The following is a 15,992-nucleotide window of genomic DNA, read 5'->3' on the forward strand; positions in this document are numbered from 1 at the left end:
CTCTGAGGAGGCTTTAACCATGAGACGGCCAGAACAAAGGCAAAGAGCAGTCTCTGTCTTGTCTTTTCTCCTCCTCCTCCTCCTCCTCCTCCTTTTCTTCTTTCTTCTTCATCTTCTTTCTTCTCCTTTTGTCTGATCCTCCTTTTCTTCTCTTCTTCTCCTTCTCCTCTTCTCCTTTTTCTTCTTCTCTCCCTCCTTCTTTTCTTCTTCTCCTTTTTCTTCTCTTCCTCTTCCTTCTTTTCTTCTTCTTTTCTTCCTCTCCTCCTTTTTTCTTCTCTTTCTCCTCCTTCTTTTCTTCTCCTCCTCCTTCTCCTCCTCCTCCTTTTCTTCTACTTATTCTCTTCCTCCTCCTCCTCCTTCTTATTCTTCTCTTCCACCTTCTTCTTTTCTTCTTCCTCCTCCTCCTCCCTCCTCTTCCTCCTCCTCCTTCTTCTTCTTCTCCTCCTTTTCCTCCTCCTCCTTCTTTTCTTCCTCTCCTCTTTTTTCTTCTTCTTCTCCTCCTTCTTCTTTTCTTCTTTTCTTTTTCTACTTATTCTCTTCCTCCTCCTCCGTCTTCTTCTTCTCTTCCACCTTCTTTTCTTCTTCCTCCTCCTCCTCCTCCTCCTTCTTCTCCTTTTCCTCCTCCTTCTTTTCTTCTTTTCTTCCTCTCCTCCTCCTTTTTTCTTCTCTTTCTCTTCCTTCTTTTCTTCTTCTTCTTCTCCTCCTCCTCCTCCTTCTTCTCTTCCACCTTCTTCTTTTCTTCTTCCTCCTCCTCCTCCCTCCTCTTCCCCCTCCTCCTCCTTCTTCTCCTCCTTTTCCTCCTTCTCCTCCTTCTTTTCTTCCTCTCCTCCTCTTTTTTCTTCTTCTCCTCCTTCTTTTCTTCTTTTCTTTTTCTACTTATTCTCTTCCTCCTCCTCCGTCTTCTTCTTCTCTTCCACCTTCTTTTCTTCTTCCTCCTCCTCCTCTCCTCTTCCTCCTCCTCCTCCTTCTTCTCCTCCTTTTCCTCCTCCTTCTTTTCTTCTTTTCTTCCTCTCCTTCTCCTCCTTTTTTCTTCTCTTTCTCTTCCTTCTTTTCTTCTTCTTCTCCTCCTCCTCCTCCTCCTTCTTCTCTTCCACCTTCTTTTCTTCTTCCTCCTCCTCCTCCCCTCCTCTTCCTCTTCCTCCTCCTTCTTCTCCTCCTTTTCCTCCTCCTCCTCCTCCTCCTTCTTTGCTTCTTCTTTTCTTCTTCTTGTACTTCTTCTCTTCCTCCTTCTTTTCTTCTTCTTTTCTTCCTCTCCTCCTTTTTTCTTCTCTTCCTCCTCCTTTTCTTCTTCTCCTTCTCCTCCGTCTTCTTCTTCTTTTCTTCTTCTACTTATTCTTTTCCTCCTCCTCCTCCTTCTTCTTCTCTTCCACCTTCTTTTCTTCTTCTTCCTCCTTCTCCTTCTCCTCCTCCTCCTTCTTTTCTTCTACTTCTTTTCTTCTTCTTCTTGTACTTCCTCTTCCTCCTTCTTCTTTTCTTCTTCTCCTTCTCCTCCTCCTCCTCCTTCTTTTCTTCTTCTTCTCATCCTCCTTTTCTTCTTTTCTTCTCCTTCTCCTCTTCTCCTTTTTCTTCTTTTTCTCCTTTTCTTCTTCTCTTCCTCCTTCTTTTGTTCTCCTTTTCTTCTTCTACTTCTCTTCCTCCTTCTTTTCTTCTTCTTCTTTTCTTCTCCTCCTTCTTCCTCTCCTTCTTTTTCTTCTCTTCCTCCTTCTTTTCTTCCTCTTTCATCTCCTTCTTCTTCTCTCCCACCTTCTTCTTTTCTTCTTCCTCCTCCTCCCCCTCCTCTTCCTCTTCCTCCTCCTTCTTTTCTCCTTCTTCTTCTCTTCCTCCTTCTTCTTTTCTTCTTCTCTTTCTCCTCCTCCTCCTCCTTTTCTTCTTCTTTCTTCTTCATCTTCTTTTTTCTTCATCTTCTTTTCTTTTCTTCTCCTTTTCTCCTAATCCTCCTTTTCTTCTTTTCTCCTCCTCCTCCTCCTTCTTTTCTTCTTCTCCTTCTCCTCATTTTCTTCTCTTCTTCTCCTCCTCCTCTCCTTTTTCTTTTCTTCTCCTTTTTCTTCTCTTCTCTTCTTCTTCTTTCTGTCTCTCTCTTTTTCTCTCCTTATCAACTTCTCTCTCTGTCTCTCTAATTCTGTCTCTGTCTCTTCCTCTCTACCTCCCCCTCTGTCTCTGTCTCTCTCTCTCTCTGTCTCTCTCTGTCTCTCTCTGTCTCTCTCTGTCTCTCTGTCTCTCTGTCTCTCTGTCTCTCTGTCTCTCTCTCTCTCTCTCTCTCTCTCTCTCTCTCTCTCTCTCTCCTTCCCCCCCCCCTTCCCCTCTCCAGCTTCTCCCACGGGGGGAAAATTCATTGAGAAAAAATGTGTTTGGTTTTCCTCACAACCAAATAGTTTAGGTCTGTTTTCCAGCTTCTGGGAATCTACAACCTCCTGTTCTTAAAGAGAGACATTTCACATCTAGACTAAATATATGACATTATCAAAATCCTTTAGTCTGGAGTGTTGTGTTTCTCCTCCATCAAATAGAGTTTCCTCCAGCCAACACACAGTAAAGCTGGGAGGGAGGAAGTTCAGGTTACCCTCTGGGAATTCAAGAAGGTAGAATCATAATACTGTACTTACAAAGTCCTTTATAGAAGTCATTTTATTTGATCCTCACTACAGCTTTGTAAAGAGCTGTCTCTAGGCTGATTGCTGCCAGAGCTTTGCTTCCTGAGGGTCTGATATCCCAGAGGTGTATTTTTTAGTGCATTACCAGGATGCAGCCTGGGAGAGAATAAAAGAGTAGGTTAAAGGGGCATGGGAAAGATAAGGGAAGAAAGTGTAAAGCTTCGCCTTCTGCAGGGTTAGACTGCCTCCCAAATTCCCCTTTATTCTTAAAAACTCCTAGTTCTGCCTATATCCTTTTAAGATAATGTAACTGTTATTATTCTCACTTTATAGGTGAGGAAACATTTAAGTTAAGTGACTTGCTCAAGATCATACAGTCTGACCAAACTTGACTAAATTACTGTATTTTTAGTATATCAAAACTTTCATTGTCATCTGAGACAGAAGCCCAGAAGCATAGATCCAGACTACAAAGGTCTCTAAAGGTCAGCTTTTCCTACCTCTTTATTTGATTGATGAGGAAATAGTGTCATAGAGAGGTGAAATGATAATAAAAGCCACAAAATAAAGATCTGAACTTTGAATCCTTTTTCAGAACAGTGGGTTAGATTGGGGTAGGGGTAAGGAAGGAGAAAAATATGAGGGAACCCACTGCTTGGGGTGACTATGGTGTAGTGTAAAATATAATGAATCTAGACTAAGAAGACCTAGGCTCAAATCCCAGCACTGTAACTTTGGAGTAACCACCTCATACCCTGTATCCAATTTCAGAAATATTTATGAAATGTCTTACCAAAATAAAGCTTCCAAGGTAACTACACTATCTTGAGGGGTGCTTACATTCATTGCAAGGGGTAGTACTACACATAATAAGAACCGTAGACATTTCTATAGACTTTTAGGTTTGCAAACCCTTTTACATATATTGTCTCAGTTTATCTCCTTTAGTTTAGACTGGTAAGACAATATGAAGTAATCAGAAAGCTATGAGGTCAGAGCATGGGGAGGAGAGATGAAGAAAGGCCCTAATAAGGAAGAAATGCTGGAATTTGGCCAGACTGGTAAATAGAAATTGTGAAAGTGTACTCCAGAACTCTACCTCACACACCACCTCATTCAATGCTCTAATTTTACACAGGAAGGAAATGAGATTGGAATGACTGAACCACTTTCCCCCAAAGTGAGTCACAGGAGTTGTGAGTATGAGAGACAAGAACTGAACCCTACCTTCTAACACTAGAACTCTTTCCACTCTTTTCAATAACAATCCAGACATGGAAACAGCCAGTTGCCAAACTGAGGAATATACTCAGATGAATATTGAAGAATATACATTAAGTATTTTATTAATAGTCGTTGCTTGTTGACTTTATATTCGATCACAGAGGAACATGGAACACTCTGGAGTAGAATGATGAGGTTGGATCTGTACCCCAGGATGATTTTTGGCAGCTGTGTGGAGGATGGTTGAAAAAGAAGAGAAACTAGAAGACATGAAAACAATTAGAGGAGGCTGGAATAGCTTTCACAAGGGCTGAGGAGCCCCTGAATGGGGTGCTGGTAATTTTGGTAAGGGGAAAAGAACACCAAATTATGAAAGGTCTTAGGGAAGTAGAATTGACTGATCTTGGCAACTGGTTGAGTCCCTGAGTTTTCTCTAATCATTTACCTCCTGGGGTTATATAAACTTAAGACCGTTACTTATATTTTAGTTGGGAAGTTACACAGAATCCACACTCAGAGATATAAGGTTGTAACACACCTGAAATCATAGACAGACCCACATAGTATCAGTCAATCAATAAGCATTTGTTAAGTTCCTACTATAAATGCAATATTGGGGATACAAAGAAAGGCATAACACAATCCTTGCTCTAAAGGGGCTCCCTGTCTAACAAAGGAGGCAGCAAGAAAACAACTGTGAATAAATCAGATATATGCAGAATTAACTGGAGTTGACCCACAGAGGGAAGACACTAACATGGAGAAATATGAAAGATTTCTTGGAGAAAATATGAATTTTGCTGAGGTTTGACAGCAATCAGAAAATCCAGGAATCAGAGATGAAGCTGTTGTTTGTCCTTCATTCTTTTTATTTTAGGTTTTTGCAAGGCAAATGGGGTTAAGTGGCTTACTCAAGGCCACACAGATAGGTAATTATTGTCTGAGACCGGATTTGAACCCAGGTACTCCTGACTCCAGGGCCAGTGCTTTATCCATTGCTCCACCTAGCCACCTAACCCCTGTCCTTCATTCTTGAAGAAGACCTTGATGTCAGGGAGGTGATGCCAAGGCAAGCACATGAATTGGATTTGAGTGAGGGGTGCTGTGGTAAGTCACCATCCTCACTTTCTCCTTCAGAGCCATCTGGGTCCAGTGACCAGATATAAATCAGGGCAACTGGAAATGGCCCTAGATGCGAGTCAATTAGGGTTAAATGACTTGCTGAAGGTCACACAGCTAATAAGTGGCAAGTCTGAGACTGGATTAGAACTCTCATCCACCTGACTCTCCACTGCACCACCTAGCTGCCCCAGAGTTCCAAGAATGGGGGAAGTCATTTAAAATGCCCAGAACTAGAGAACAGATGAAACATACTATCCATTACTGACAAGTGACTGATTTAGCATTAGAATGAGCATTAGAATGATTTTTGTATCTAACCATGGAGGGAATTTGTTTTGTTTGACTTAGCATATTTGTTATAAGAAATTTTTCAGAGCAGCTAGGTGACACAGGAAATAGGACACTGGTCCTGGAGTGAGGAGGATCTGAATTCAAATCTTGTCTAAGATGCTTGATCATACTTACTAGCTTGGTCAAGTCACTTAATCCCATTGCCCACTCCCCTCAAAAAATAAATGATGTTTTTCTTTTTCTCAATAGGGTGGGAGAGACAATAGATTTCTGTTCATTTTTAAAAATAGAAATTAAAGTCTCAGATAAGAAAAATTTCATGTATTTTCAGATGTGATCATTCTATTATTTGTTTTACTTTGTTAGAAGACCTTTCTGATAAATGTTCATAATGTAAAAACAAAGCATCAATAATTTTTTTAAAGAAAGAGACTGGGAGGGCAGCTAGGTGGCGCAGTGGATAGAACGCCAGCCCTGGAGTCAGGAGTACCTGAGTTCAAATCCAGCCTCAGACACCTAATAATTGCCTAGCTGTGTGAACTTGGCCAAGTCACTTAACCCCATTGTCTTAAATAAATAAAATTTAATAATAAAAAAAGAGGCTCTACCCCAATTGTCTCAAAAAAAATAGTTGTATGACCCCAGCCAAGTGTCAGAGGGCAGATTTGAACTCAGGTCTTCCTTACTCTAGTATCCACTATACTACTTTAAGGGCGGGAAATTACAAAGAAGAAAGGCTTTCAGGAGGAAAAGATAATGAGTTCTGTTTTGGACCATATTGAGTTTAAGATGTCTATAGGGCATCCAAGTCTGAGATGTCCACAAGGCAGTTGGGAATGATAGATTGGAGGTCAGAAGAGAGGTTAGACTAGGATAAATAGATCTGAGAATTCTGTACTTAGAGATATCACTAAAAGGAGTGAGAAAGTGATTGCTAGTGTCCACAGTTTATAAGTAATAATATTTATATGACACATTGATAGACAATCTGTATATATTCTTAGGACCAGCTTAGCTAAGTTTAGAAAAACATTTCACTAGGTTGGAGTGTTCAGTTTTCTACCATAGCAACTCACAAAGACTGTCCTAAGGTAGCGATTCTCAAATTGGTTTTGATTATGTCATAGTGTTCTTTGCCTGAAGAATCAGAGTGTACCAAGTGTTTCAGCTGCCAATACTAGAGGAGAGTCAGGATATATCCAAATAAGATTAGCAATTTCTTGAGACACTTTACTAAACTCATGGCTTACCATTGTATCCCACATCATTTGGGTTGTTTGGAGAATCACTTGTCTTTGGTCATGGGGGGATTATGATCTAGGCAGTGAACACATTTCTGAAATTACCCAGCCAGGAATAACATTTATGATAGGCTCTGACTTTTGTCTAAAGGCACTATTTACCCAACCAATTCACATTACAATTATTTTGCTTCATAAACTTGATCAAACCTAGTATCCTGTCATTATGACAATACTCATGGCCTGCTGGTCAAGTACATCACAGAAATCTGTTCTTAACAGGAGTGTGTTAGTAAATGTTTAACAACCAGAGCTGGGGGCAGGGGGCAGGGAGAGGAAGAATGTTCACAGGACACATTTAAGTTTGGTCTACACTATTAAAATATTTAATATCACTTGAAATCTTGCCAATCCACAAACAACAGATCGAGCTCTCATTTGTTGAGTTTTCTGATTTCTGAGATATAAATACCCTGAAAATTTAACAGTACAAACTGACTCTAGTATACCTTTAGTTCTGCTAGAAAATTTCTAATATCACAAAGAGTTTCTAGAAGTAATCTTTTCTCAATATTTGCCAAAAATATCATAGAATCTCTAGGTTGGATGGGACCTAAGAATCCATTGTCTTAAGCATAATCAAGACAAGAAGTTTATAATTAGACTTAGTGTGTCTTTCCTTAGTCCTTCCAATACTAGGTTCATTCCCCAAAACCAATTTTGATAGGTTACTGGAAAAAGAAACCTCATAAATCATTTATATTTTTCTTATTAGATATTTGGCACATTTTATTCATAAAGATAGAGATGGGTGATTTCATTGGGGCAGAGAATATCTGGGTGAGATTTCCTGTACCAATTCAGGCTAACACTTTCTCTGCAAAGTATAGTCTTAGAGAATTGTCTAAGAGAGGGAGGGCAGGAACTCAAAAGGGAAGTGACTTTACCAGAAGGTTACAGATAGAATAGATAAGAGACAAGGGCTTAAGCCTAGGAATTTCTGGTTTCACAGCTGGCTCTCAAGGCACTGGTCTCCCTCTCATTTTAATTATAAGACCATTGTTTGTCTATGATTCTTCTTTTAGAAGCTTCATCTTCTTTGAATGCTATTCTGTTGGGGGATAGTCTGTTAAATGGTACTCTGGTTGGAGTATCGTTTGTTTGTATCAATTTCCAACCTATCTGGGATATTAGACTTTTACTAGTGATATCTGATATGAAGGATTTTATTCCCATATGTGATGGTGTCTTTCTTATTCTAACTATTGATTTTGTTTCTTCAAAAGTCTTTTGGGGCAGTGTAGTGGATAGAGTGTTAGCAATGGAGTCCGGAGGACTTGAGTTTAAATCTGACCTCAGACCCTTAATAGCTTTATGACTCTGGTCTAGTCACTTCATCCTGATTGTCTCTTTAAAAAAAATTTTTTTTAATTTACATATTTTGATTAGTTATTTTAGTAATTAGTAATAATTAATTTAGTAAATTTTGTAATTTAGCAGATACTAATAATTTGATTAATATAGTTATATTTGCCTTTTATGTTCCTCTTCTCAATGAGTTTGCTAAAATAGAGCTAGATTTGACAGTTGAACATCAAGTTGACTTTTCATAGAACCAAAGGCATGAGAAGAGGAGTTAGCAGTCACATAGCCTAACTCTTCCTAAGCAAGAATCTCTTCCCCAGTATTTCTTTAATCCTCTAGAATTTACTCATCAACTACCAAAGATATTTAGGATTTAGGCTAGAGATAACCATTTTATTGAGACCACATGGCTGGCTCCCTTTGCCCTCCATGCCTTTTACTTACATCACCATTGTAGTTGAATTAGACATTACTGTGGGATTCTGCCCCTTTTTAAAAACGTTTTCCTCCAGTTGTTACTGACTTTTTAATTTTATTTTATTTTATTTTATTTTATTTTTGGAGGCAATTGGGATTAAGTGACTAGCCCAGGGTCACACAACTAATAAGTATCAAGTGTCTGATTTCAATGGGATTCTGACTTAATAGGGGAAATTGTCTCCTCATTCTTAACATTTACTGCCTCATCACCCCCTACTTTAGGGACCGTTCTATTTTTGGTTCTAGTCTAAGGTTTCCATTGTAAGAGAGAAAGTAAAAGAAGCCCTTAGCCTACAAACATGAATCCAGTATAGAACTAGAGATTTACTCCTAATTGGAAAAAAGCCATGATAATCATAGAGAACATCATAGTGCATGTTACAGAATGTTTGGAACCAAATTTAGTAGCGCACTAATTATTACAACTACAATACACTAAAAAGCTAATGATCAAGCCTCCTTGGGTCATAGTTTTGTGAGTCTGCTAATTAAGCTTGTTACATTTTACTTCTGTTGGCAGTATAATCAATCAGTAGAATTTGGGATTTCTGGTAGTTTCTCTCCATTGCCACCTCTTTCCTTGATGCCAGCAGCCCACTCTTGTTAAGTATTCTTTCCTCATAATATTCAAACTGCCCAATGAACACCCTTCACCTTAACAGTCTAGAGTCTGCTTTCTTAATATAAATAGTGTCGATATGATTGGTTCTTGTCTTTCCTTTTTGAAGAAGACTAAAATGACATTACTATGTTAGAGACAAGTTACGGTATGTCCGACTGGACAATCAGACCAATGCAAGCTCGGAATGCTCCACCACTGGTCAGGCACAAATAGTCCATGTGATTATCTAAATTTTTGCATCTCATGTTTCCTTTGAGTTGCTTCTATTCTGTCTCTCTGATAAGGGCACGCCATGCTGGGTGGTCTTATGCCAGTTTTCCCACACCACACAATCACTTCCAAAGTTCTTAACAGAGACCTTGAAAGTATCCTTGTATTGCTTTTTCTGACCCCCTTGTGAGCACTTGCCCTGTGTGAGTTCTCCATAAAATAGTTTTTTTGGCAAGCTTACATTTAGCATTGGAACAATGTGGCCAACCCAACATAGTTGCACTCTCAGTAGTAATGTTTGAATGCTTGGCTGTTTAGCTTGAGAAAGGACCTAAGTGTTTGGTATCTTATTCTATTCCTAAAACAATTTAAATGAAAATAATTCAGTTTGGTCCAGCTTTCATAGGCATACAACAATGATGTCAGCCCAAGGGCTCTGTAGACCTTCAGTTTGGTATTCCTTCTAATATCTCTTCTTTCCCACACTTTCTTTCAGAGTCTCCCAAACACTAAACTAGGTTTGGTAACATGTGTGTCAACCACTTTATCAATGTTTACCTCTGGAAAATACAGCAAAAAGATAGGTAAATTTATCCACAGTATTCTAAACATCTCCATTTGTTGTAACTAATAATTCTACCCATGGGTAGTACGGTGCTGGCTGATGGAGCAACTGTGTTTTCTTGGTATTAATTGGTTGACTAAAATTAGTAAAAGCAGCAGAGAATTGATCTCTAATCTGCTGCATCTTAGTTCCAAACAGAAAATTATGCACCACCACTCCCTCTACTTTGGTCTTGGCTTGTAGCCTTTTCAAGTTGAAGAATTTGTCATCAGTGTCAACTATTTGAGTCAATTAAATCTTTTACTGTCTTTTTTTAAGGAAAGACTAGGGCTTGTGACAGGGACCTTATGATCTTCTTGGGGCAGATGTGGTGAATTTCTTTCTTTCTTTCTTTCTTTCTTTCTTTCTTTCTTTCTTTCTCTCTTTCTTTTTATGGGGCAACATGACTTTCCCAAGGTCACACAGCTAGTAAATATCAATTGTCTGAGACAAGATTTGAACTCAGGTCCTCCTGACTCCAGGGTCAATGCTCTACCCTCTTCACCATTTAGCTGCCACACATATGGTGAATTTCTAACAAAACTATGAGACCTACAAGTCATAGGTTCCAACCAAATATTGCTCCCATCAAAACCCATTTATAATTTGTTGAATAAAATATGTGATTAAATTTTTTTGGTCATAATATCTCATGATAATAATTTGAAAAGAAGTAGAAAAGTTGTGGTTTGCTGAAGTGGAGAGAATATCCATTCCCTTGAAATCTCAGATTCTTGAAGTATATATGATGTGCACATTAAATAATGAAAACCTACAAAGTCATAGACAGAAAGAAGGGCCCATATTCACCAAAATATTAAGAGAAGCACTTTTGTGGTATACATTATGACTATCATAATGCAAATAGAAAGGGCAGAAGAAGGTAGGTACTGTGCGTAATTATATATATCAAGCTTGGTCACAGAGAAGAACTGAGTTCAAGGGCATTATCACTGTGGAATATTGCTTTGCTGTAGGATTTCATTGATGTGTTGATTGATTCCTACTAAATTACTTTTTATTTTTTGGCTTCTTTTTAACATTTTTCATTAAAAGGGATCATTTACTGAGAGTGGGGGTAGATGTATTTGCAAATGAAGATGATATAGAAACAAAAGTACCAATAGAATTTTTTAAAACAAAATGACAAAAAAGGGATTCTGGGGTGAACAATTTCTTAATTATTTTAAAAAAGAAGAGTAATCTTTAATAACTTTTGATATTTAAAACACAATTTAGTTGTTCATCTACAAAAATACTGATAGAATCTTTCATGTTCAAATACAGCTTTGCAAGTCTGACTTTTATCAGGATCAGACATGAAAACTTTTGTGTGTTAATAATAAAATCAGATAAAGTTGTATACACTAAAGGGTTAAGAGCTGTACCTGAGGAATACTTTTTAAATTGAAATGATCAATCCCTGGTGTGAGGGAAGCTGAGGCTGGTAGATTACTTTAGTTTGAGAGTTCTGAGCTATAGTACAGCTAAAACCAATTAGTTATCTACTTTAAGTTTAGCACCCATATATGGTGAGTTGACAGGAAAAGAAAGGTCACCAAACTACCTAAGGAGGAACAAATGAACAACTTCTGTTCTAGTGGATATTGGGATCAAGCTCATAAGTGGCTGATGTGCTTCAAATGTGGATGAAAGAGATAGAACCTCAAAGTTCAAATAATCACTAACTTTTCTTTTGTAAATATGAATTTTGTAAATGGTGTCAAGTTTCTAAAATTGAAGGTCATCTTTATTTCTTCAGGAATACAAATATAGTCCTCAGATCTCAATATTTTCTCTTCTCTAACTCCCAAGCAAAAATTTTCAGAATGACCTCCCCTCTTTTTTGTTCATCATGAAATCAACAGAACTCTGCAGAATAAAGACCTCTGCTTTTGTTAGCTTCTCATGTAAGGGGAGAAGCTATTCCTGAAGTATTTTACATGCATGGTTCTGGACAATCAAGGACAAATTGAAAGAAGTGTCTCTGTTGAGACATAATTAACTGTGAGCTATTTAACGGAGTCTAGCATGACAATTCTCTGCTGAAGATAATAAGTGAGACCAGTTGAATTACCAGTCAACAGCACATGGAGGAGGCGCCAGCTGCACTTGTAAGACATCTTTATGGGATAACGCTCGTGCCAGGAAAGAATCCCTGCCAAGACTGTTCTGTGGTGAAAAACCATAATGGATCCTAGTTTTCCCATCCTTTCCAAGCAGTATTTGCTGAAGGTAGCAGTTGGGACATAATGAAAAGTAGTATTGAAACTACACAGTAGATGACAATTCACCTCCCATGTCTTTGAGAAAACTTTGTGGGGTGAGAGAAGAAGGATAAGGAGGAAATGTGTTAAATTAATGTTCTGAACTTTTTTTTAATAGATTGATTTACTCAGCTATTGATACTGATGGATTTTTCAATTGTTAGTCTCTGAATCAGACCAGTGATGGTCCTAAGAAAGAACAGCCATATAAATATATATATATATATATATATATGTATATATATTTATAATTTGTTTTCCAATTATATATAATAATAATTTCTACCCGTCATTTTTGTAAGACTTTGAATTTTACAATTTTCCCCACCCTCCCTTCCCTCCCTGCACCCCCTCACAGAAGGCAATCTGATAATCTCTACATTGTTTCCATGCTATCCATTGATCAAAATTGAATGTGTTGAGAGAAAAATAACATCCTTGAGGAAAAAATAAAATATTAGAGATAGCAAAATTATGTAGTACATAAGCCAACTTTAAAAAAAATTTGAAAGTAATAGTCTTTGGTCTTTGTTTAAACTCCATTGTTCTTTCTCTAGATACAGATGGTATTCTCCATCACAGATACCCTAAAATTGTCCCTGATTATTGCACTGATGGAATGAGTAAGTCTCCTCCCAAGTTGCTGAAAAACAGCCACTTTTTTTGGGGGGGGGGGGGTTTGCAAGGCAGTGGGGTTAAGTGACTTGCCCATACATCTAGGTATTATTATTGTCTGAGGTCACATTTGAACTCAGGTACTCCTGACTCCAAGGCCTGTGCTCTATCTACTGCGCCATCTAACCGCCCCCAAAACAGCCATTCTAAACAGAGTTTAAGGATCAAAAAACAGACACCTAACATTTCCCTGATACCACTGGAAGACAATATAATTAAACCCATTACAGTGGCTATAGTAAATGAGACATGATTTTTTTTTATTTTTAAATAATGATATTGAAATAAAAATCTGTTCTAAGAAGGGTAATTAGAAAGTAAGGTTGAGTGATTAAAAGTGGGAACTATTATTTTTTTATATTTGCATCAAACCCTTAATAGGTATTGAGTAATGACAGGTCAGAATAAAGAGCCAGGGTTCAATTCATTTACTAGAGCTTCTGGCACATAGTACATGCTTAATAAAAGTTTATTGGCTGACTTTATACAATGGAGTATTATACCAGGTTATTCTATCATAAAACCATTGATTCTACCTAGCATATATCACTCTCTCTCTCTCTCTCTCTAGCAAGTTTCACTTGATGACTTTGGACAGCTGAGTTAAGATAGGACCCTAGAGCTCAAAAGAAACAGATTTTATGTGTCCAAAGATGAATCAAGAAAAAACTTTAGAGCACAATGGTAAACCGGTCCAAAGTAGCTGAAGGTATCACAAAAAAACATGAAACTAGAATGTTCATTTATTAAGAAAACTAATGCTATATCTTCTAGAGAATATAAGCACCAGCAATTTGCAATTTGTCTGCATTGACTTCCTATGTCATAAGGCATATATTAATGATGACTGACCATTTTGCAAGGTCAACCCCAAACCAACCCCAAACTAAACATTTCAATGGAGACTAAGATTTTGTGGGAAGAGATATACCGTGCTTGAGGAGAGATTAGTTTTTGGCTGGCAAGAAGTCTATACCTACATCTTTTCACTCTCAAAGGATCCAATGCTTGAATATTTAAATTGCACACTGATGAACATGCTGTGCATACTGAACCGAGAACAAAAATCTCAGTGGAATTAACACATGAATTACCTAGCACATATGTGTACAATACCACCAAGAATCTACCTTTTTAAGGTTTCTACTTAGTTATAACTTCAGTTCAGAAGAACATTGTAGACATAAATGATTTTATGGCTAAGTTTATTTTTAAGGACTTCAGCAAAAATATTTTTATTAAATTTTCTTATTACTATTAACAATATTTTATTGTATTTTATTTTATAGCACCAGTAATCATCTGCCTCTCTGATACATATCCCATAAAACAAATAGTATTTTTAAGAATTAAAAAAGGTTCAGACACATGATATTTGTTAGCTGTGTGATCTTGGGCAAGTCACTTAACCTCAAAACCTTGCAAAAACCACAAAAAACAGAATTCAAAAAAGGGAGAAATCAGTATAACTGATTAATATATAGGAAAAAAACTTTGAAAATGTGTACAATGTCAACTACCCTATCTGATGTGAGGAGATATCTCTGATCTGATCTCATTTACTTTCCAGAATGGTTGTACCACCAATTCACAGCTATATTAAAAATGCTGACTTTTTCCTAATGAAGTCACAACTATGTTAATTATATATTTAAATATATATACATACATACATATATACACACATATTTTTCTTTTTTTCTTTTTCTAGGAATTGAAGTCAAGCTGACTGTGTTGTGTCTTGAAAATTATATCTTCTTTTCCTTTTTTGGAAATTGGTAGTACATTCACCTCTCTGGTCCTGAATCATCTCTTCAACTTCATAGCATTTCAAAGATTATTCACAATAATTTGGCTATCACATTTACATGTTCTAATACTTTGAATGTATGTAGTTTATTGAGATCTGATGACTCATACTCATTTAAGGTATCTAACATGCTCTTTTACCCTCTTTACATTTATCATCCATTCCAATTACTGTTAATATTTTTTTGTTCTCTAAATCCCAGCTTAAGATCATCCTCTTTCAATATACAAAGAAATATGAGAGTATATATTAAAGTATTACATCTAATATCAATGAATGGAAATAGAAAATTAAACAGTCAAAACATTTAATGCAGATAGTAAGTGCTCTAAGAGATGAGGAAGGTTTATGGTTAATATTGGCTACAATTATCAAAGAGAATGCTGCGAAAGAGATGAGACTTGAAAAAGGAAACCCTGACAGAGACACAAAAGAGATGCCCACTGATTGGAGAATGACTAAACAAGAATATAATAGAATATTAAGAATAAACAAATATGATGACTACAGAGAAGCAGAGGAGACTTATAAGAATCAATACAAAATGAAGTGAGAACCAGGAAAACAATATGCCTTCTGACTATTAATGTAAATGAAAAGAATAGCAATAAAACAATGAAAACTGAATCCTATAAAATTTTAATAATCAAACCTGGCACCAAAGAAGAAATATGTAAACACATTTTCCTTGGGTTCTTTGTCAGAGTGAGGGACCATGAATATTGAACTCTCAATACAACATTAGAGTTTTTTGATATGCTTGTTGGCTTTGAGGAACTTTTTCTCCTTTTTCTTTAAGAAAAATTTTATTTTGAGAAATGACTCTCTGGGAGAGGGTAGAAGAAAGAGTACAGTGGGGAATAAATGTGATGTAAAGAAAGATATAAATCACACTTTTTTGGCTTAAAAAACTAACTTTGATGGAGTAATATGGTTTAGATAGACAGAGAGGAAGGAGTCAGCATTTCAAGGATAGATTTGGAGAGTTATAGTACAAGCAAAAGCAGAAAGAACCAAGCTGAGCTCTAGAGAATTTAATAATCTCAATTTACAATTGTCCTTAAGGAACTGAGGGTTTTAGAGTTGAAAAGGACCCTAGAGAGCATTTAATCTAGAACCCTGGTTTGACAGATGAGAAAATGGAGATTCAAGTGAAATGCCCAAAGACTCATAAGGGTTGGCACTCAAAGCCACATCGCTAACTCTAGATTTAGTGTTCTTTCTATAATATCATTACACCTACTGGCAATTTCATTCCCATGAGCCTCGCTATTGTGAAAATCTTCCTTATAGGAAGTGAAAAGAAAAAAAGATGGAAGATTATGAACTGAATCATTTTAGCAAAAAAATACTTGAGAAAAAAAAGAAAAATATATGGTATGAAGCATAGAAATGCTGGATCATCCCAAGAACTTTGGGAAATGAAACTGGAAAGAACAAATGAAAAAGGCTCTGGATTAGGTCTAGAGGTCCTGGGTTTGGATTCTTCC

Source organism: Macrotis lagotis, chromosome 2 (assembly GCF_037893015.1).
Source record: "Macrotis lagotis isolate mMagLag1 chromosome 2, bilby.v1.9.chrom.fasta, whole genome shotgun sequence".
Taxonomy (NCBI): Eukaryota; Metazoa; Chordata; class Mammalia; order Peramelemorphia; family Peramelidae; genus Macrotis; species Macrotis lagotis.